At 47.3% G+C, this 22342-nt stretch overlaps 1 protein-coding gene across 1 annotated transcript in view; it reads right to left on the bottom strand.

The window, feature by feature from the left end:
* The window catches only part of SNX29 (sorting nexin 29), a 496896-nt gene that overhangs the window by 278741 nt on the left and 195813 nt on the right, over positions 1-22342 (bottom strand). The gene's annotated exons all lie outside the window — the stretch shown is intronic.

Raw genomic sequence — 22342 nt, 5'->3', positions numbered from 1 at the left:
CTCGGACAGCAGGTCCGGCGTGGGGCCTGACCTTCTGCATTTCCAACACGCTCCCAGGTGACGGTGTCAACCCTGCTGGGCCGCAGCCCTCGCCCTGAACAGCAAGGGTCTAGAGAACGTATTCTTTTTCTCCCTCATAGATTTGCACAAGGTGAGTACCAGTTCCCGAGGCCTGACACAGAAAGGACACTGAACAAATGGTGACTGAATTGAGTTGGTCATTTTTATGCGACTTTCAGCCCTCAACTGCTATAAAAATAACTCTGCAAAGTTCCAGGTAGCTGACCATAAAAAGCATCACCCCAGATGTGCGCAACATGGCAAGTGTGACTGCCCATCTTCTGTGGAGCTGCACCTCGTCCTTACTGAGTCGAAGATCACCTGCGTGGGGGCGAGGGGCCCGGGCATAGAAGTAAGGGAAACGCCAAGGACAGAAATATGCCTAACAGGGCTGATGCCGACCACAGTTAGGGGCTGCACACGAAGCTCTGCAGGACGACGGGGACATACAGCAAGGGAAGGAGGGGGGAGCTGCTGCTACCCGTCCCCAGAAGAGCAGCACCCCCACCCGCCAGACTCGCAGACACGCTGCATTATGACAGCGACGCTGGCTCATACGAGAGCCCCAAAGGGGAGTTTGCGTCCTCATCCTGGAATCCACCACGGTTCTGGCCCATAATCCCAACCAACCTGAGCATCAGCCCAGTCGGAGTTTCCCTCTCAAAGACAGATTCAAGTCCGGTCTCATAGGGACCACAGCCAGACCCTGCCGCCTGCGATGGAACCCGCTGGCCAGCCGACGCCTTGTTAAATCAACGCTGCCCAAACTGAAGGCTCAGTCCGGGACATTCAGCTTCCCGGGAAACCCAAGCCCCCTTTCTAAAACAAACAGAGAACCTGCGGCTCCACGCAGCCCCTGTTAGCCCTCCTATCAATCATACCGTCTACAGAGTCCTCTCTCTCTCCCTTTTAAACTCACAGAACTACGAAAGCCTTCATTTTTAAAGAGTTTACCTTAACAGTGCACATTCATTTTCAGGGGCCATTAAAAAAACATGAGAACACTCTCCTGTTGCAGGGAGGTGATTCATGCTTTCTGCCAGCATACACCTCACTTTTGGGCCTCTGCTGGTTACAACATCCCAAACTCCCAGACAATATTAATTCAATGTATTCTGAACCTTTCCAGTGGCTGCGTATTAACATTAAACACATACAGCACCATTCCGGTCTCCAGAATGTTGAACAAGACTGTTCTTTAGATAACGCGGGAGTGAAAAGATTAATCATCACTAGGATTAATTGCTGGGAAAGAGTGGGGCAGCAGAGAAATCATTGGTATGCGAGGGCCTTAGTACCTTGGATGAATTCGCTTCTTCCTAGAACGCCGGAGGAGCAGGGCTGGATGCTGGCTAATTTCCCAGTGTAAAGCACAGAGCTCAATTGCTTCATCTGTCTAACTGGGGTTAGTTAAAAAGCAGGAGAGCCTCTTCATTAACTCTAGTGCATTATTGTAAAGTTAAATACAATGAGGGTGGGTGGCCAAGTAAACATGAGACTGGATGCTGGAAAGTCAACGCCTTTTTTTTTTTAAAAAAAAACACATGAGGAACGCTTGCGGAGTTCAGAAATGACAACACTTTTTTGGGCTTTGCTAAGATCTAGTCAAATCTCTCCATCAGCTCCTCAAATCTTTAAACAATTCAGGAAAGGACCTTAAACTTTTCAAGCTGCCTCTATGTTGCACCTGTACCTGGGCTGACGCAGATGCCATTTGCAAATTTTACGACACACCCACAGCAAAGTACAAAAGATGCCATCTAAATGTAGGTATACTGAGACTTCAGCTGTCTTTATCTGTGATCAAAGTCATTGTTAGTTAGAATCATGGGTATTAGAAAAGTATTTTCTGTTTCTGTTTTTGTTTGTTTGTTTGTTTGTTTTTAAGGTATGGGGTCTTGCTCTGTTGCCCAGGCTACAGTGCAGTGGCATCATCATAGCTCACTGCAGCCTCAGACTCCTGGGCTCACGTGATCCTCCTGCCTCAGCCTCCCCCAGTAGCTGGAACTACAGGCATTAGCCACGATGCCCGGCTAACTTTTTTGTAGAGATGGGGTTTTGCTGTGTTGCCCGAGCTGGCCTTGAACTCCTGGACTCAAGCAATCCTCCCATCTCGGCCTCCCAAAATACCTGATGTTTTTAAAAAGAAGTATCAAGGGGCTAGAAGACAGGAGAAGAGGGAGGTGTTGTTTAACTGGTACAGAGTTTTAGGGTTTGCAAGATGAACAGAGTTCTGGAGATGGATGGTGGTAAGTATATTCAGTATTATATAGTCCTTAACACTACGGAACCACACACTTAAACAATTAAGATGGTAAATTTTATTTGTATTTTACCACAATTAAAAACAAAATGAAAAAAGAAACAGCAATAATAGTGTTTATTAAGCATTAGCTCATCAATTTCACTTTATAGTCCTAACAATCCCACAAGGGCAATACTATTACAATCTCAATTTTACACTTAAGAAAGCTGAGGTCCAGAGAGGGTAAGTAACTTGCCCAATATCACACAGTTGATGAGTGGCAGAGCTGGGGTTCGCCCCCACATGGTGTGACTCCAGAAAACCTACCGTTAACTGCAACTCATGCTGAACAAAAGCACTTCAAATTACTAGCGTCACAAGGAGGCAACAGCCAGAGTCCCAAATTTAGAATCCAAAGACCTAAACTCAGTTTCCAGCTCCGCCACTTACTAGTTGCAGAGCCCTGTGTTGAGCCTCAGTTTTGTTTTGTTTACTTATAAAATAATAATCATGTCCACACTAGTGACCTCAGAAGGCTGCCAAGGGTCTGCGAGAAGACAGAGCTCTGCAAACGCAAAGCTTCAGCCAGGTACGAAGCAGCCGGCCCCACTCCGCTTCCCGCCGACACTGCAAGTCCAGGGAGAAGGTGCCCCAAATAAATGTCCCTCTGACGCCAACACACACGCTGGTGGTTACCTTTTCTCAGGTGGTCTTTTTTTCCTGATAAAAGTAATGTATTTCCACTGTGGGGGGAAAGTATGAGGAAGCAAATAACCATTACCCTTGACCCCACCTGCTCCGCAGCTTTGAGAAGTTTCCAGAGGACGGGTGTGGCTGGAGCTAACCAAGAACAGGCATGAGTGGTCTGAGATGAAAATACAAAGTGGGTCCACCATATTTCTCTGAATTAAGCAAACAAAATAACTGAGGGAAGAACGATCTATACCATAAATCGGACCCACAAGAACAAGGACAGCCCAACTTTTTTGAAGAAGCAGTACGACACCGGCGAGTGCCTCTAACAGGGGTTGCAAACTACTCCTCATAGGTGAAACCCAGCCTGTGGTCTATTTTTGTACAGTTTTTACATTTTAAGGGAGGAGGGGTCCAGGGTGGGGGAGGGAAGTGGGGAGGCGGGGAGAAAGGCCAGCCAAAGAGTCTAAAATACTTGGGTCTTTACAGAAAATATTTGCCAACCTCTGGTCTCTAAGGTATGATAGAAAGTGTAACTTGGAGGCATGAGGACATTTATGCGCATTTTGGAAGGAAACCAAATCCCAAGGAGATGCTGCCCAGACACAGGCCAGGAGGACACCGAACTACACCCTAACTACGATGACATGCTGTGCGAGGAGCAGCGGGACACACGGAACATACTGGACGTGGTGTGGAAGGCGGCAGCAAGGGGGTGCCCAGAGCCCAGATGGGAAACAAGATGAAGTCAAAAGAAGAAAAAGAGAGAAAGGAGAGGCTTAAAGGATGCGTCTGTGTAAAAAATTCCAAGCAGGCTTGTTTGAGAACCTCTCACATGGGCAGATCAAGTACTTTTCCCAGTACATCTCCCGACCCCACCACCAATCAGTGTAAATTTACCAGGGTCATTTCTCTTTTCTAATTTGCTGTGTGACCTTGGGCAAGTGACTTAAGCTTCCCATGTTTCCTCATTTGCAGAATGAAGATAATAGTATATAGGACTGATGTGCATGAAATTAAATCTGTGAGTGTACAGTTCTTAAAACAATGGCCGGCACAGAGTTAGCACTACTTAAATTTTAGCCTTTAATTTTTTATTTTTTAAATCACTCTCTCTACCTACTGTAGGATGGTCCAGTTCGAAGATAAGGAGAAAGGAGAGTTCACTCCAACACTGTGGGCGAGTGGAAACGACACTGTACGGTCAGTGATGGCACCCTGCAGTAACCAACCCCTCTCTCTTGGGGGTTCCTTAGCGCCCCCAGGGAAGCATGGGACCACATGAGGAAGAGGTGGACAGCGCCAGGGCACGTGGGCGCCACGATTCTACAGCAAGTGCAACATGGAATGCTCAGTCCTTCTCTTCCCAAAGCTTCCCCGCAGCCACCAAGGTCAAACCCAAGAAGCAGGCTGGCCCCTCCTGGCCATGAACGTCCCACCTGGCCATCCTGTGGACAGGAATGAGACGAGGTCCTGACTTCTCAGGCTCGATTACCCGGATAGCTACCCACATAGCTAGCCCCGGTTTTCTGGCCCCGCCCTCCCATCTCTCCCCTCCCCCTCAGCCTCCTCTGAATTAGCGCCAAGCTTGCCATTCTCCGTAAGTACCAGAGATTACTACGGCACGCCTCTCAGAAAGTGCTGAGTGGAATGAAGGAGGAGAGAAAAAAAAATTTCCTCATCACACAATTCACGTATAGGCAAGAGCTACAAACAATTCGGGGCACTAAAATTAATTTGCCAATGAAAAGAGGGTGAGCATCGAGGCAGACTGTAATAAAAACGTACTTAATGTGTACAGCGCATATTTATTCATTTTTAGAAAATCTGCAATGCTGCCACCCCCCTTCTCCCATAAAATCTGACCATCCTACTCAGCTTCTATTCTTATCCCTTGCTCATTTGCGTAATTTTAACGCTGCAGAATATAGCTAGCCTAAGAATATTTTTTTTATAATTACACCCATCGCAGGAACTGTCAGTATCTAATGAAGGATAATTTCAGCTATTATAGGAAGCTTAAAAGATCATTTTCATGAATAATTCGTAATATGAATCATTAAATTCAAACAATGTCAGAAATTCAAAAAAAAAAGAGAAAAAGAAAAATATTTTAGGTGCCTAAAAGTAACCATCCCTTTAAGGGCAGAATCCAGTGTCTGACGTGCACAGAAACAACACAACACACGGGGCAGATCGGCATGTGAGGGGAAGAAACACGCAGCCCGGCTCAAGTCACTTCCGTCTTTCAATTTTTCAGCAGGTCTCCCAAGACAAGGCCAGGCGCGGTGGCTCACGCCTGTAATCCTAGCACTCTGGGAGGCTGAGGCGGGAAGATTGCTTGAGCTCAGGAGTTCCAGACCAGGCTGAGCAAGAGCGAGATCCCATCTCTACTAAAAATAGGATGAAATTAGCCAAACAACTAAAAATAGAAAAAAATTAGCTGGGCACGGTGGCATGTGCCAGCATGGCACAGTCCCAGCTACCTGGGAGGCTGAGGCAGGAGGATTGCTTAAGCCCAGGAGTTTGAGGTTGCTGTGAGCTAGGCTGACGGCCATGGCACTCTAGCCTAGGCAAGAAAGTGAGACTCTGTCTCAAAAAATAAATAAATAAAAAATAAAAAAATAAAGTTGGTCAGAGTGCAGTGGTGTTTACAACTAATTGATCACAACCAGTTACAGATTCCTTTGTTCCTTCTCCACTCCCACTGCTCCACTGGACCAGTCTTTAAAAAAATAAATAAATAAATAAAATTAAATTAAAATTAAAAAAAAGAATAAAATCCAAGCTTCTTAGCAGGTCACACAGATTTCTCCTGCTTGACCCTTGTCTCTCCAGCTCATTATGTACCTGTTCCTCCTGCCACCTGGATCCCATGCAGGCCCCCAAGTTCCCAGGGCTTCTATGCCAGTGTACACGTTGCTTTCCCTGCCTCCTTCCAGGAAAGAACCTGACTAAAAAGGAAACAAACCTACACTGGAAGCAGAACCAACATGCAAAGCAAAGCATCTTCCTGGTAAACTGAGCACCTGGATCCAGCCATACCTGCACCCCAAACTTCTCAGCTCTGTGAAATAATACACATTCTTGTTGCCTTCAATTGGTTTCTACTGTTTGCCAAAGGTGGGGAAAAGTCCTTATTAGTAAAATAAGGCTGTGGGCCTCAATAAACCCTGAAGTGATAGCAGAATCACAGTTTCCAAGGCTGGTCTGGGCCACAGCCAGTAAAGCAGAACTGTCAGCAGAGGACACAGTGGGAGATGCAGCCAGGGCAGGTGGTGGTGGTGATGTGCGTGCCTGAATGCTGGAGGACAGGGGAGTGGGGGGTTAGGATCAATGTATGAGTGATTGGGCTAGACTCAAAAGAGGACAAATCTCCTCTGAGGTGGCTTTGCTGAGAGGTGTGTCTATACCACATGGTAGTGGCCAAGGCCCCAAATCCACTCTTTTCAGGGAAACACGAAGACCAGAAGACAACTCCTATTTCCAAAGGAAATTGGTCTGTATCTCACATTGCGGTTATAAAGACATTTTGTGTTAAAATACGCATGAATTTTCAGTTAGAGGAATTATGTTTATACATTAAATAGGGAAGAGAGAGAGGGAAGAAGGGCCTTGACCAGACAAAAACATCAAAATTCTTAACTAGATTACAACATTCCAGAACATCACCCCTTTCTACAAAACTACAGTCTTCGAACAACAGGTTGCATCTCTTCAGTGGAGTGGCAAAAATTATCAATGGGTCACAACTGGTGTCTGTTAGAATGGAATAGAACAGGATATAGAACGTGTCTGTTCTGCACACAGGAAAGATTAAGTATCGTCCCAGGAAGACTGTGTCTCAATTATATGTTTACACACGAATGTGTATGCTTAAAAGTATGTTTCTCACTGTGAGCCACAGTCAGAAAGGATTGAAAACCACTTTTGTAAGAGACGTCGCATCTCTTAAAAAAGCTGTGAGATCAGAGGTGACATCTGATGATATGACAGTGTTGGTTTCCAACCGAAAGGCGACTGAAGGACCCGCACCTGCGCTTTCACTCAGCGACTGCACATCCACACGTCTTTCCCAGAAAGTGAAGCCCCAGGACACGAGGACGTGTGCACGGGTGTGAGGCTCACTGCAGTGCCGTCTGTCGGGCAAAGACCTGGAAACATCCAAAATGCCATCTACAGGGGGATGATCTATAAGAAATTATGGCATAGCCACGTGATGGACTCTAATATGCAGATATTATTATAAAAACAATGATTTAGATCTATTGATCAGGAAGACAATTCATGAGTGTTACGTGATACACTGTTACCTGGAAAAGGCAACATGGATCAGAGGTTGGCAAACTTTTTCTTCCGAGGGCCAGATGGTAAATATTTTTGGTTTGCAGGTCTCTGTTGGAGCTATTCAACTCTTCTGTTGTAGCTCAAAAGCAGAGATGGATACTACTGGGAGAATGGAAGTGGCTATGATCTTTATTTTAACCAATAAAAGGTGGTGTATGTATGGGGGGTGGTTTACCAATCCCTGATGTAGACTGTAATTCCATTTTGGGGGGAAAAAAATGGGTTGAACAGGTATACATGTTTGTAGAGCATAGATTTGTGTAAGTTTACATATATTGATTATCTCTGGTTATCTAAAAAGGGTAGTATTTAAGGCAGGTTATTAACTTCTTCATATATCTGTGTATTGCTAGGCTTGTTATAAAGAATATGCAGTCTCATTTTAAAATTCCAATAAACTATTATAAAAAAAAGTATGAAATACAAGCTCTAGTAACTACTTTCACTGAAATAAATTCTCGGTAATATATTCACCAGTATTTTTTATCATTGCGAATAACAGAGCCTTCCATAATTCATATTTAATTGGATGCCAACTGTCATACAAAGAACTCTTCAGGTAGAAATTGTCCAAAAAAGGTGGAAAGAGCATAACAAGTCATGGGAAACCAAGAAAATAAATTTTATTCTTCACTCCCAATGAGGGACTAAATGATATAGAAAGACTAGTTTAAAACGCAAGCTCATAAAGCCTAGATCCACGGTTAGGTGAGCCAGGTAGTTACCGTCCACATTGTACCGTGGGGGAGAGGGCTGAGTTTGTGCCATCCCCAAATGACATGACAATTGAGCATTAAGCCAAGATTTGGACCCAGGACTGAATTCCGGTTTAATCAAATTATCTTGGCATGGATCAACAGATGAACAAGACATATGCCCATGGGAAACGCAATCCTTCATGCTACAAGGGCACCCACGAGTCGAAGAGGAAGTAAGCACAGGACGAAGCAACTGGCCACCTTATTGTTCAAATGTAAAGAAAACAGGGTGGGTCACTGGCAAAGACGCTACCACCTATATAGGTTTCACAGTGTTGAGCAGAGACCATCTTTCACATTTCGCCCCAGAAACTGACTCCATTACTAGCAAAGCCAGACCACCCCCCATATGGCTCATCAAAAGCAGAGTAGCAGAAACAACTGGCGTCCCCTAATAGCCATTCTTTCTTTCCTCCTTCGCAAGAAAAACCTAATTGTTTGCTGGGTACTTGGCCACCAGGGCAGAAAACAAAGAGACTATGTTTCCCAGCATCCCTTGCAGCTAGGTGTGGCCACATGAAAGCATCACGGGCAAACTGTAGAAGAAACGGTTAGCAAACTTGAAGACTTAGCGATGGAAATGATCCAAAATGATATGGGGACAAGACGGGGGTTCCAGCCTGATAATATGCCCAAGATCGCACTGCTAGCAGAGGACAGAGCTAGAACTTTCTGGGCCAGAACCCATGGTCTAAATCTCCTTGCTATAAGGTTTGCTAGTACCCACTGCATAATGGATTGTGTCCTGTTTTGCTCTGGAGGAGGGGAGGAAGGAGACAAGACAGCAGCAGCCAGCTCGCGCACCCATCAAACCCTGCTTTCTGCCATCCCAGGCACATGAGCAACTGCTTGCTGATGGGTCTGACATTATTTACACCCATTGTACCATCACCTCATTTTCCTAGTAAAATCTCTACCAATTATTGTATTTTGTGCCATCAGCTTTTCTCTTAGCCTATAAAATGTCCATGTGTCAAGTAAGGGGGGTCGCTAAGCCCTTCAGGCAGGGTAGTGATCCCAAGAGCGCGTGTAAGAGCAAAGTGTCACACCTGTCTAAAAGGCTGTGTTCCCAAACACTAATAATGCTTCCGAGTTTATATATGATTTTTATTTTCTTCTTTTTCACTCGTCCCTATCTTTTTTAATTCTCTATGATAATTATGATTTTAGTTTTTTAACAAGGAGAGAAAACACGAATTGTTTTTCAACAATAAAGTTGTAGAAAAACAGTTTTATGGCAGGCTGTGATGTATCCAGCAGGCTGCTTTTGGCCATGGGTGTGTGCTTGCTTGCTGTCGATTCCAAAGCCTTCATTGTCCCCGGAAGGCAGTCAAGACCGCAGAAGCAAGGCCCCACGACTGTGCACGCGCCACTCCTGATTGCCCCGCAATGGGCCCTGCACTCCGCTAATGGCCGTGTAATGAGGCAAACCAGATGCAAATGAAGGCACCAGTAATTAAAGGTAGAGCTGCGCTCGGCCTAACTGGCTCCACCTGTGGGAAGGAGTTTTTTTCTTTGGGGGGGTTGGGTTTTTTGGGGGGCTGTCGGGGGAGGAACTGGTTCCCCCAAATGGTAAATTATGAGGAAAGACTCAGAGAGAAATGCAAGGGCGATGAAGAGCCTGGCAAAGTGAGAGACTCGCGGCACAGCACACACCCAGGACACCCCCCAGTAGCTCTGGTCAAGCGCAGGCAGGAGGGCATCGCGTGGCTGCACGTCCACATGGCTGCCTGTTCTGCCCACCGGCCTGGCTGCCTGGCAGAAATTCCAGAAAGGCCAGGCGCTCCTCTCCAGAGCCAGGTTACTGCACCCAGTCCCCCGGCTGTGCACTGCGGGGGGGATACCGTGCATTATCCACCTGTGTCAGGACATCGAAGATCCAGGCCCGGCCACTGCCTGGCTGTGCACCGGAGCAAAGTGCGTGACAGTGATGAAAACAATCTAACACTTACAGAGAGCGCCGGCCACAGATTTAGCCCAGACAGTCTGGCCCCACTAGACACACTCGCTTGTGGCCTTTCTAAGCATCAGTTTTTCCACCTGTAAAATGAGGATCATAGTATTAACAGGAACTACACCTCATAGGAAGGTTCCTTTTAAGCAGTTAGCACAGGGCCGAGCATGTGGTGCTCAACCCATGTTAGCTATTATCGTGAGATGCTCAGTAAACTCACTCATGCTCTCACTCATTCATTCACTAGACACCTTACGGATCACCCGCCAGATGCCAGGCACTGTTTTAGAAACTGGCTGCACAACAGTATCAAAACCAAGTCAATCCCTACTCTCACGAGCTTACATCATGGCTAATGCTTCTAGAACATGTCACTAAAGAAAGAAATTAAAATGTTAAAATATAAGATAGGCAGCAATACTATGATAGCAGGGAAATCACAGAGGACTTCCTGGAGCAGTGGTATCTGACTGGTGAACAGGGTGTGTGCCAGGCAGTGGGAAGATTCCAGACAGAGTGAACAGAAGGCCTGCTAGCCGCAGGGAGGGCTGAGGAGGGACTGTATTTCTACTGAGGTACAAAGAATCCAAGTGAAACTGTCCACCTAAGAAACAACCCCAGACCAGGAGATGGGCTTTCTCTCTTCAAAGGGCGTCTATTTTTCCATTTAGCCCAAGAAAAAGCAAGCAAGTCGCTCTCAGCCAAGGTAGGTGGCGTCATTACCCACTCAAGCAAAGCAAAATGTCCAGTTGCCTTATGAAAGCTATAATTAGAAACTTTAAACAGAGCAGTTTTCAAAATCAAAGTGGCATTTAACAAACAAGCCACCTGTCAGCCTCCGGGAAGGAGAGGAGTTGAAAACCAAACCAGATGCTGATTGACAAACTGCACTATGACAGTCACAATGCCAAGACAGCCCTTAAAAATAAGGATGACAATGATAAATACATGTCTGGCCTCAGCCTCTGAGGAGGGCACTGAGACACTCCAATTGCTGCTGTTTTGTTTCTGGGCCTTTGTTTCCTACCAAACAATAAAAAGGAAATGAACAAAAGTCATGAATCAATACTTGGTATTTCCAGGCAATTGCTTTTGCAACCACGTGGGAATAGAAACATCCTGCCAGGGATAAAATCAGGTTGAGCAAATAAAACATCACCCTTTATGGAGGTTGCCAGAGAGACAGGGCCACTTCTAGAACCAGGGACTGGATCCCCTTGCAACCATGGCCCTATGTCTTTGATGAAGCTTTTCCCCACAGTGATGGCACGAAGAGGAGGCTTGGGAGGACTTTAGCACCCCTCACCCGTCCTCCCCCCCATAACTTCCATCAGTCTCACCCTCCTCAAAGCCACCAGCAGTAGGGACTGCTGGCTGCTGCCTACCCAATATCCACTGTGACCTCCTTCCCTACCTGCCAATTAAACAACCTCATTTCCCAGCCTTCCTTGCAATTGGAGGGGCCAAAGAGCCAGGTCCTGGGGCTACCTGTTCGGATTTTTGTTTAAAGGTCAGGAAACCAACTAATCACACAAATTCTGTTTTCTCAGGATAATGGATTGCAAAGCTCTCAAAAAGGTTTACTCTAGAATTATCACCATAATTATTCACCTACTTTCAGAAACTAATTTACAGGTGCCTGCTAATGTGCCTTGACCTTCCGCAGCCTGGACACTGTCCAAAACGCATCTCCCACCCAAAAGAACATCAACAGTTGCCTGATACTCCATGTGTCATCACTTTTAAACTTCAAATAATTCTATTAAGTTAGTATTATTATCTTTACTCTTCAAGTGAAAATACTGAAGCTCAGAAGAAACAACTTATTCCATATTCCAAGAATGCAGAGCGAGTGAATGACAGGCTGGAGATTCAACCCAGATGCCCTAACCAGAACCCCAGTGCCTGCCTTGCCCTCATGCTCTGCTCACACCCTCCCCGTGCTCCTTCTCCAAGCAACGGCTTCTCTTCCACCGTGGAAGGAGGAGCCTCCACGCACAGAGGAGGAACTGCCACGGGCGTGCCGTGTCCACACACGCCACAGCTACTGAGAAGTGGTGAGTCAACAGCTCTGTTTCTCCGAGTCTGATGTCTGGTTCTGAGCCCCTCCCACCCTGACTTGGCTCCCCACGTGACGGATGGCACATGATGAGGTGTCAGTCATCCAGGGAAAAGAGACAAATGGGGAGGATTTTTCTCAGTAAGTGGTAGATCGGGCAGAGGCTGCCCACACAGGCAGGCATGTCTGGGTCAGATTGTCACACACAAGCACTGAGCCCCACGGAGCCCCAGAGGCATGTCTGGGACACATTTGGGAGAATGAACTTAGGAAGGGAGAAGAGGAAGCACTAGGGACAGCACAGACCTGGCAGACACATCCCAGCAGGTATCCGGACTCGGCTACTTCCTAGGTGGATGACAGTAACGCTTAACGTCATGTGTCAACATGGCTGGGCCACCATACCCAGAGATTTTGGTCTAACACCACTCTAAACATCACGGTGAAGGTACTTTTAAAGAAGATTAACAATTAAATCAGTAAACTTTTGGGGAAAGCACCTGATCCTCCATGATGTGGGTCGGCCCCATCTAATCAGCTGAAGGCCTTAGGGTGGGGGGGGCGGGGGGGATACCCCACAAGGAAGAGGGATTCTGCCCCGAGACAGCCTTCAGACTTGAGCTGCGACATCAGCTCTTCCTGGGTCTGCAGCCTAGAGGCCAACCCCGCAGATTCTGGAGTTGACAGATTCCACAATCGCACGGGCCAGTTCCTTCAAGCGTGAATGAACCTCAGTCTCTATCTACACACACACACACACACACACACACACACGCACACCATTGGCCCATATCCCTGGAGAACCCTCACTAATACAGTGACCTTGAGCACATCTACCTCTCAGAGCCCTGGTTTCCTCCTATCTGTAAATTTGGACAAAAGTACATCCGCACAGAGCTGCTAAAGGAACAGAAACGCTGCCGGTGGAAAACCTGGCAGGGGTCTGGCACATGACAAGTACCCAATGAACCGGAGCTCTCGTCATCACTGCCAACAAGGATTTCTCTAGGTGGTTACAAGGCCTTGTGGGAAAGGGTTGAGCTATGTCACCGCATGTTTACATGTTGAGGGTCCATCTCTCCTACTGAACTGTCAGCTCAGGGGTTGTGCCTGTCATGTTCACCAAATTATTCCCAGAATGGTGCCCGGTACTCTGAGTACTCAATTAACGTTGGCTGCATGAATGAAACAGCACCCCGACTTTGTGCTTTGCAAACGACCTAACTTCTCAAACAACCTGGGGGTCTTGGAGTCTGTAAAGAGTGAGGGAGCCGGCGGGGACAACCATTTCTGAAGACTAACTTCACACCAGCCACCATGCTGGAAACTTTACGTCTAATTCTCTCAATTAATCCTCAAAACAGGGTTACAGGTGAAAGTAACGCCCAGCAGGGAGTTATTTCAAGCAAGAAGGGGAGCAGCGATGCCATCTCCTGTGTGTGCATTTTAAAAGGCGAAGGCTGCTTGAGAGTCGACCCGTAGAACACACGCGGGAGCAGAGTCACAAAGAGGGGATGGGAAACAGGCGAGCACGTGAGAGAGGGAGGCTGGCAGGTCAGGAGGCCGTGGCTGCAGCTTGAGGCAAGGAAGCACAGCTGGAAAGGAGAAGGCGACCCTCAGAGCGGGCAGAAGGACCAGCAAAAGCTCCACGTGGCGGCACGGTCCAGAGGCGGAACCGGCCCGGCCCTAGCTGGATTCAGCCCATCTCTCAGCTCCACTTCCTCTGCGTCGACTCTGCTCAGCCAGGACCGCTCAGTCCCTTGAGCGGAAACAGAGGTGCCCCCGCCCCAACCTCACAAGTTCACATCCAGCAAGTAAAGGCGTGTGCCTCCTGCTCTGAAACATGGTAAGGGCGGTGACTGGATCTGACCGAGACGTGCACGTCCCTGAACCATGCATGTCCCTGGGCCGTACTCCCAGGGTGGAGCGGCAGGATGGGCCCCATAAACCACAGAGACTAAGGGCCAGACGGAGGGTTCCCCAAAGGAAAAACTGGGTGGGTTACCAGAGAAGGGTAAATGGACACCAGGCAGACAAAAAACAGCCAGTGTCAAAGACGCCATGTGCACACAGGCAGTGAGAAGCTGAACCAGGACTTCAGCCCAAAGTGATTCAACCCCAGAGCCCACGCTGTGTCCGCCAGCCCGTGCTACTTTCCCAGCCATGCAGAGTCAGGCCAGCAGCTCCCATCAAGCAAGTCTTCGCGCTCAGCAAAGACAACAGAGGGCCAGCTTCCCAAAGGCACGCTACCTCGTCAAGGACAACACACGAACAAGAAACACCCGGCTTTAAAGATGCAGAGCAGCAGACAGACAAGGTCTCGCTGATGCGATTAACCGGGGAGGGGAGACCAGGGAAGGCTGGGCGGCAAAAAAGCGGGAGCCACTGCTGGTCTCACTCCTCCTGAGTGGTCCTGATGAGACCACAGGGGAGTCAGACAAGTGGTGGGTGGCCCAGCGGGCATCCCTGGACCACCCACAGGGCCTCTAAGCCCTGCCAGGGTCTGGTCCCAAGCGAGGGAGAGAGAGAGAGAGAGAGGACAATGGGTAGTCATTCAAAGTCTGAAACACTGACAGGGGCTTGATTGCGTTGGCTTTGAAAAGGATCAGAACACATCTCTGAAGCTCCAGCACCAATGGCCAAGACAATCAACAGATCTTAACAGTCAGAGGGACAAGAAGAGCACAGAACCTGACCCTGCCTGCCAGGGTGCCCGCAACTCGCCTTGTTTCTGTTCACACTCTGTTGTTTCCAGACTTGGAATCCTGCAGCTGAGTCCACACCCTGCCCTTCATCTCTTTGGGATCCAAACTGTCACTGAGTCCTGGTACTGCACCCGACCCGGGGCCTGTGAGTTTCGCAGGGAATAGCTGTCTGACCCATTTGTCAATAAAGAACCGAAGTTACCTAATGTCCCCTTTCCCCACCATTGGTAAGCGATGTATTTACAGGGGAAGCCAGAGGCACCTTTCAGAAAGGGATAGCAACAACACAGTCCCTCCACCGCATTGCTACCTGCAACGTAAATGACACCAGGACAGACTTCTAACAGCCACTACCTAAGCTGAGTACATTTCTAAAGCACAACCTAGTAGCACAAGGATCTCCATAATCACAGAAATAAATGACTGACAGGTTGACTCAGTATTTTTGACAGACACACGTCTACCACATTCCTGGACACCCTTCGTATCACAGACCCATACAGCCTACCAGGCATTCCTCCTGAGGGCACAAACCCTAAAGTAAGCATCTGGGGCATGAGATCTCTTTCTAACGAGCTACACAAACAGATTAAAAGATGGAAACCACACATATCAAAATGAGTGCCCCAGCAGGGACAACAGAGACGGCCACCTGTCCACCAGACCTCAGTGCTCCCCTTCCACAGATAGGGGTCTTGCTGGAAAGCAGCTGCGCAGCCAGAGACAACACTTCCCAGACCTCTCTGCATCCAGGCAGGACTGCATGGAACAGTCCTCGCCAACGGCACGTGAGCAGAGGGGTGTGTGGCACCTCCAGAGGACGGGACAATGACAGAAGTTTCACTCCTCCCCTTCAGTTGTATGTACCGTTGCTTCCCCGAGCTTCTTTCCCTTCTCGGAGAATGCTGTTCCCATCGATAGCAACTTCTGTTACTCCGCAGTCACTCCCAAGAGCAGCTTGGATAAAGCCTGGTAACACCTATTCTGTACTTGGTCAATATGAGGGGGGGAAACACTCACAAGTTTTTAAGTCACAGACCATCCCCCTTGTGTGGTCACACAGTCCAGCAAAGGAGACAGAGCACGCATAAGACATGATCATAAAATAACTCATAACAGCAAAAATCAAATGCCAGACTTTGGTTATTGCTCATAATAACTGCCACAGGAGGTTAGGAAATTGAAAGATCAGTGTAATTAGATTTCTTTAAGGTGACAGGAGAAGGGCCAGCTCTTCCAATAAATGCAACATCTGGCCTGTCCAAGGATGAGGGAGATGACATTTCCAGGAGAGAAGACTGGAGGAGCCACGAGTCGGGGTCGCAGAGTAGTCAGGACAGGGGCACGTGAGGCAAGCGTGACTGCAAAGCTGCACGGTGACCAGCAAGAGAGAAAAGACACAAATACAGGGGAGAAGGGCCACGTTCCAGTGGAACACAAAGGCACGAGAACGCAGATGAAACCCGACTAACACCCACTGCGGGTCCTTGCAGGGGCCAGAGTCGGGGCCCCAGTAAAAGCACTGCATTAACTCACACAGTGCGGACAGCAGCCTGCACTGAGCCTCCCTGGTCTTCTTAACGTGATGGCACCCATTTGGAGAGACAAATTCTAAGGCCAAGTCTGGAATCTAGAAGAAAAATGTACCCTTGATTAACTCACAGAGTCTACCGCTGGCTGAGAATCAGAGAGTGTCGACAGATTTTTAGTATATTTGCTGACCTTGAACTTCATTAATTGGAAAGCGACAACCTCCAAGGCAGCGGGTCCAATCACTGCACTCCAACCTGCATGCTGGAATCCTCCTGCCTGGTCCCACTACTGATGTAATGGGTCTGGGTGGCGATGGGCAGTGGGAGCTTTTAAAACTTCCCAGGTGGCTCAATCAGAAGCCAGTATGGAGAACCACTGCTCTGCGGGGGGAGGATGGTTCATAAGGGAACTAGTAGAGAAGTGCGCTCTCCTGCTGGGGTTGCTGGGAAGACCAAACCTACAGCAGCTGGCAACCTCTGGCCAGCCCAAAGAGAACACCTGGCTGAAAACGGAGCCGGCACACAGTGGGGGGCAGGAGCTGGTGCGCACTGCCCCACGGAGCCAACCGCGTGCATCTCTTCCCAACTCCGCGTTCAGCCACGCGCGCTGGCAGTCTGAAGTCACACTGCAGAAGATTTACAACATGGAAATCAGCAAACATTCTAAATCAGGGCTCTTTTCTTTTTTTCTTTTTTCAAGAGAGCTGGTTGTTAACCATTGGCCAGTATGTCACTCCCAACAACAGAAAAAATAATAATGACAGCTGAGAAATGTAAAAACAAAAACAAAAAACAACTTCTGATGATATTGTTCGAGCCCTGGATCAAACCATCCCTGAAGGCTGATACTCCAGGACGTCCCTTTTTTTTGGCTTAGGCCAGATAAAATTAGATTTTGTGACTCCTGTCATCAAAAGAGCTCTGAATGATGAAACCATGGGAGAGTCGAAGTCAAATGCCAGCTGTGGTCACGAGAAGCAGAAACTCCATGTGATCAGAATAATCCATTTGGAGGCACAACTGAATGATGCAGTTCCGTGGGGGACAACACGTTATTTGTGCGGCACAATAAAGATCTGTGCATTTGTCCACCATGGTATTTTCTAGATCCCAGACTCTGATCCAAGCATGTTATCCAAGTTATGTCATTTAACGTTTAACCCTCACAACAACACATGAAGTATGTATGTTATCTTAACCCTAATTTTATGATTATAAAAAGGTCTCTGAGAGGTAAAATGAGACAGTAAAAATAGTAATAATAACAGCTAATGTTTATTGAGTGCCTATTATGTGCCAGGTGCTACTCTAACTGCATTCCATGTATTAATTCATCTCATCCTGCCCCAAACCCCTATGAGGAAAGAACTATTACAATTCCCACCTTACAGAGAAGGAAACTGAGGTACAGAAGGTCACACAGCCCCATGAGTCAGTTAGCCAGGGGCGTCCTCAGTGCCTTTACCACACACACGCTGACCTGCTAACACCCATCGTGCCGCGCAAGAAGGACGGGGAGTGTGCGATGCTTCCCAAAGGTATGTGGCCGAGACAGCCTTTTTCACGGGGGCCGGTGCAGGGTCAGGATGAAGTGAAACCACTGGGGACAACGCACAGCGATGGGCAGAACAGCCGTCCTTCTGCTGACACAGCCTCGCTCCAGCGGTCAGATGCAACAGAAGCGGTGTCCACCCATTTAGCCGCCGTCCTGCCCAGCCACCCCCCACCCTACGCGCTGCCTCAGGGCTCATCTCAACGGCTGCGGCCATCGTGGATCTCGGCGAAGGACCTCCACCCAGAGCCACGTTTCCACGAGGGGACTCCACCCTCATGATGCTCTCAGCCTCACTCCCCAACTCGTACCTGACTGGTGACATTCTCGATTAGGTAGAGTTGTTGTACCAAAACATGAAATTCCCCCATGGACCCTCTTGGACCCTCTTCCTCGTGGGTCCCCAAAGAGTAAGAAGTAATTCCAAAGACCCAACAATGCCGCACAAGGGAGGTTCCCAGGTCCACAGACCCGGAAGGCAGTGTGCCAGGGAGCGTGATTCTGGATACAGGTCAAGCTCGACTGTCAGGTAATAAAAATGTTATTTTGATCACTAATTGTCTGATTCCTGCAACTATTTCCTATAGAGAACTGGAGGGGGAAAGAGAAGATCCATGATTAATTACAAACTGAAACAAAGTACCATTTGCTGACCACTTGTTACGGGATAAGCACAAAGTATGTAAGTATCTCATGTAGTATTTAATAGCTGCCCACCCCCAACTTCAACGAAGATCCGACAGAGCTATCACTCCCCAGAATTGTCTGATAAACCATGAGCTAGAAGAAGCAAATGGGCCGTGTAATGAGCCAGAAGTTGACTCAAGTGAGGGCTTGTCCAGGCCTGGTGACCTTTCCCTTTCCAAGTGACGGACACATTTCTATCAGGTCTGATGCCACTGAACATTGGAACCACCAGCTAGTTCCTCCTTTTCTGATTCACCAAGCAGCCAACAGGTGAGACTCCAGCTTCCCAAGCTGATCAGTCCAGAGGAGGACAGGCCTGAGCACCAAACATGGGCCTTCTGGTCTACCCAACAGCTCTACGTCTCACCACCATTGAATAAAGTGCTCTTCTGTTGTACGTCGCTGTCTGTGTACTGGGCTAATGTGAGTCTGCTCCTAAGAGAATGAGCCAGTCTTGTCACGGTAGCCCATCTGCAGTCTGAAGCTACAGTGATTCACCTGCTCTGCAGACCCCTCAGCAAGCTGCCAGGAGGCCTCTACAAGCAGAAAGCCAACATTCCACCCATCTTGCTTCAAACTTCAGCAATAAGCCTCAGATGAAAACATGAGTTTGAGGAGTGATCTCCTGCTCTCTTGCCAGAAGTGAGACTGCCCCGCACTGGCTCCCTGGAGAGGAGAAAGGATGTCCAAGTTCATTAACAACAGAATTGATCAAACATCCGATGAGAGTTACAATGGAAGTTGGATTGCCAAGCTAGTTCCTCGTGAACATGGCGGCCCTTATGCCCTAGCTCTGATGATAGAGGAAGAACACAAAGACATCTTGTTCCAAGATGAGAGATCCAAAAACACAAATGCAGGCGTAAGCTTTCACCACATTTGACCTGACCGTGGAAAAACAGTACTTTAGTGTTGAAGAACGCAACCTCACTTCTGGCCCACACTAAGAAAAAAGAAAAAAAAACTTTCCATTATATAATGAAGCCACCCAAAATTCTACTCCCTATTTTTCTGGTTAAGTCATAATTTTCTTGGAGGGACTAGATCACACTCTGAAAAAAAAAAAAAAAAAAAGGAGGAGGGTAGAAATCTGAAAGTCAATTCCTGTAAAATTGCAGGTTGTCAACAATCTATTCTAAAAGTTTAAGTTGTTTTTTTGTTTTTTTTTTTTTAATCCTGGAGGCGTTTTTCCACAAGAATGTAATAAAGAAGGTGAGGGTCCCAGGGTAGTCCTTGGGAATCTATTCAACCCTGAAGGCATTTGGGGATTAAATGATTTTTTCACTCTTTTCCCTACTGATGAGCTCACAATTTCATAAGCAATTTCTTGGTAAAGAATCTTTATATCCTCAAACTAAAAAGCTTAAGTTGTGGGAAATGCATTCTAAGTTTCCACCTAGAATTTAGGAAGTAAGAAGACATCCCTGTGTCCATCCCCTAACACCAAGAGCCGAGGAAATCATAGATCAAAAAAGGGTTCTTAGGCCACTCACACATGTAATCCCAGCACTTTGGGAGGCCGAGGCAGGAGGATTGCTTTAAGGCCAGGAGTTCAAGACCACCCTGGGCAACACAGCAAGACCCTGTCTCTATAAAAAATTAAATAATTAGCCAGTCGTGGTGGTGCACACCTACAGTCTCAGGTGCTTCCAACTCCTAGACACCCAGAGCCACCACAGCCTGGCCAGGACATACGCAATGGTTTTCCACTAACTGAGGCAGCAACTAGCTGGGAGATGAGGAGTGAGTCCCAATTTCTTTGAGTAATAGATGAAATCATTTGAAATTAGATAAAAGCCATTGAAAGGAGGCCATTGTGCAATTTCTGAATGAGTTGTCTTTTATTAAGGCTATTCAGGGTCCTCGGCACACAGTGAGTGCTCATTAATATTTGTGAAGTGAGCAAAGGAGTGAATTGCAGGACTTACATAGGCAATAATAGGGCCCCGGTACATGCCCACGCTTGACAGTTTTCATAAAAACCTTCCATTGAAGGAGGATTCACAGATAAGGTGACATGGTCTTAAATCACACGCTAAGAGAACAGAGTGAGGGGCTGCTGCTACTGGAAGAGAAGAACATGCTTGATCATCTCCACTCCAATCCACGTAAGAGCTATCACAACTGCATCCTGAAAAGGCTCACACCCAGCTTTGGTTCAGAGCACTCAGGCTGAGTCTTGGGAAATAGAACTTCAGCTGCCGTAAGAAACCATTCTGTGCCCTGTAGCTTCTGTGTGCCCATTTGCAGAGAATCACTCCAAAAATCCTCCTAGTCGGAAATGCATTTTGTAGTGTCGGGGTTTTCAAATCAAAAGCAAGTCCAGGCCAGGCGCGGTGGCTCACGCCTGTAATCCTAGCACTCTGGGAGGCTGAGGCGGGCAGATTGTTTGAGCTCAGGAGTTCAAGATCAGCCTGAGCAAAAGCGAGACCCTGTCTCTACTAAAAATAGAAAGAAATTAATCGGACAACCAAAAAAACTATATAGAAAAAATTAGCCTGGCACGGTGGCACATGCCTGTAGTCCCACCTACTCGGGAGGCTGAGGCAGGAGGATCGCTTGAGCCCGGGAGTTTGAGGTTGCTGTGAGCTAGGCTGACGCCACGGCACTCTACTCAGGGCGGTAGAGTGAGACTCTGTCTCAAAAAAAAAAAAAGCAAGTCCAGTGGTGCTTTTTTTCCTAGGTTTAATTTTCTTATTGCTTTAAATCAAAGTTCTGTGCAGGTAAAGTATAGAATTCACAAAAGGTTTGACAGAACAGTCAATAGGTCACCTGCGTTAGAGTCACATATCTAGACATGCAAATCTAGAGCCTCATCCTAAATCCCCTGCAACAACTCCCAGAGACAGGGTCCTGGGAAGAGGCATATTTAATAGGCTCTTCCAGTAATTCCTCTGCACACTAAAGTTTAAGAATTTTATAATGCAAAGAACCAGGGATTTGGAGGAAAATACCCAAGATCATTTCCACCCCAGATACATGAACCAGCCCCTTAAGCTCTCCTAAGCCTCCAATAATAAATTTTTTAATGTAGAGGAAAAACTACCTACTCATCACAGAGTTACTGAGTCAAATCAGAATACATTTGAACTTGCTTGGAAAGGGTAAAGGGCTAGACGAATACTATCCATTCAAGACAAATAATGAATGTAATGAGTGACTACCAAAGCCAGTTGCTGGGGAAACAGAGATGAGAAGTGAAAAGCCGCAAGACCAACACATACATAATTCTGCATAATGAAATTAATTCAGGGCCATAATAGCATCATGTGTGCGGAAGGGGCAATGAGCCCACAGAAGAAGATACGATTAATTCTGCACTGACAGCCCCTGGACTGATCCTGGCTGCAGACCAAATAGGAATAAAGCAAGGCACGTTATTGAAAAAAATTATCACCAACATGCTGATCCTGATCAATGGAGACCATAATAAAACATACAAGCTTCCAGAAAAATTCGCGTCTTTATGATATTACTACTACGTCAGCCATATCCAGATTCCAACCCCATCTCCATTACATAGAAAAATAGCCACCATTTATTATACGCCACGTGCCATGCTGGAAACTTTGTGTTCATTATTTTGGTAAATCCCCACGGGGACCGCATGACATCAGTGTGATGCTTCCTCGCACACATGGGGCAATAACTCCAAGTCTGGCTGCCAGCCAAGGCCTGCGAGTGTGGAGTGTCCGCCTTGGTTAAAATGTCCACACTCCAAGAGCTCATCTTTCTTTAACAAAATTTTGT

The sequence above is a fragment of the Propithecus coquereli genome, unplaced genomic scaffold, assembly GCF_000956105.1.
Source record: "Propithecus coquereli isolate 6110/MARCELLA unplaced genomic scaffold, Pcoq_1.0 Scaffold27, whole genome shotgun sequence".
In the NCBI taxonomy this organism is placed as follows: domain Eukaryota; kingdom Metazoa; phylum Chordata; class Mammalia; order Primates; family Indriidae; genus Propithecus; species Propithecus coquereli.
This window is presented reverse-complemented; position numbering and strand designations above follow the sequence as displayed.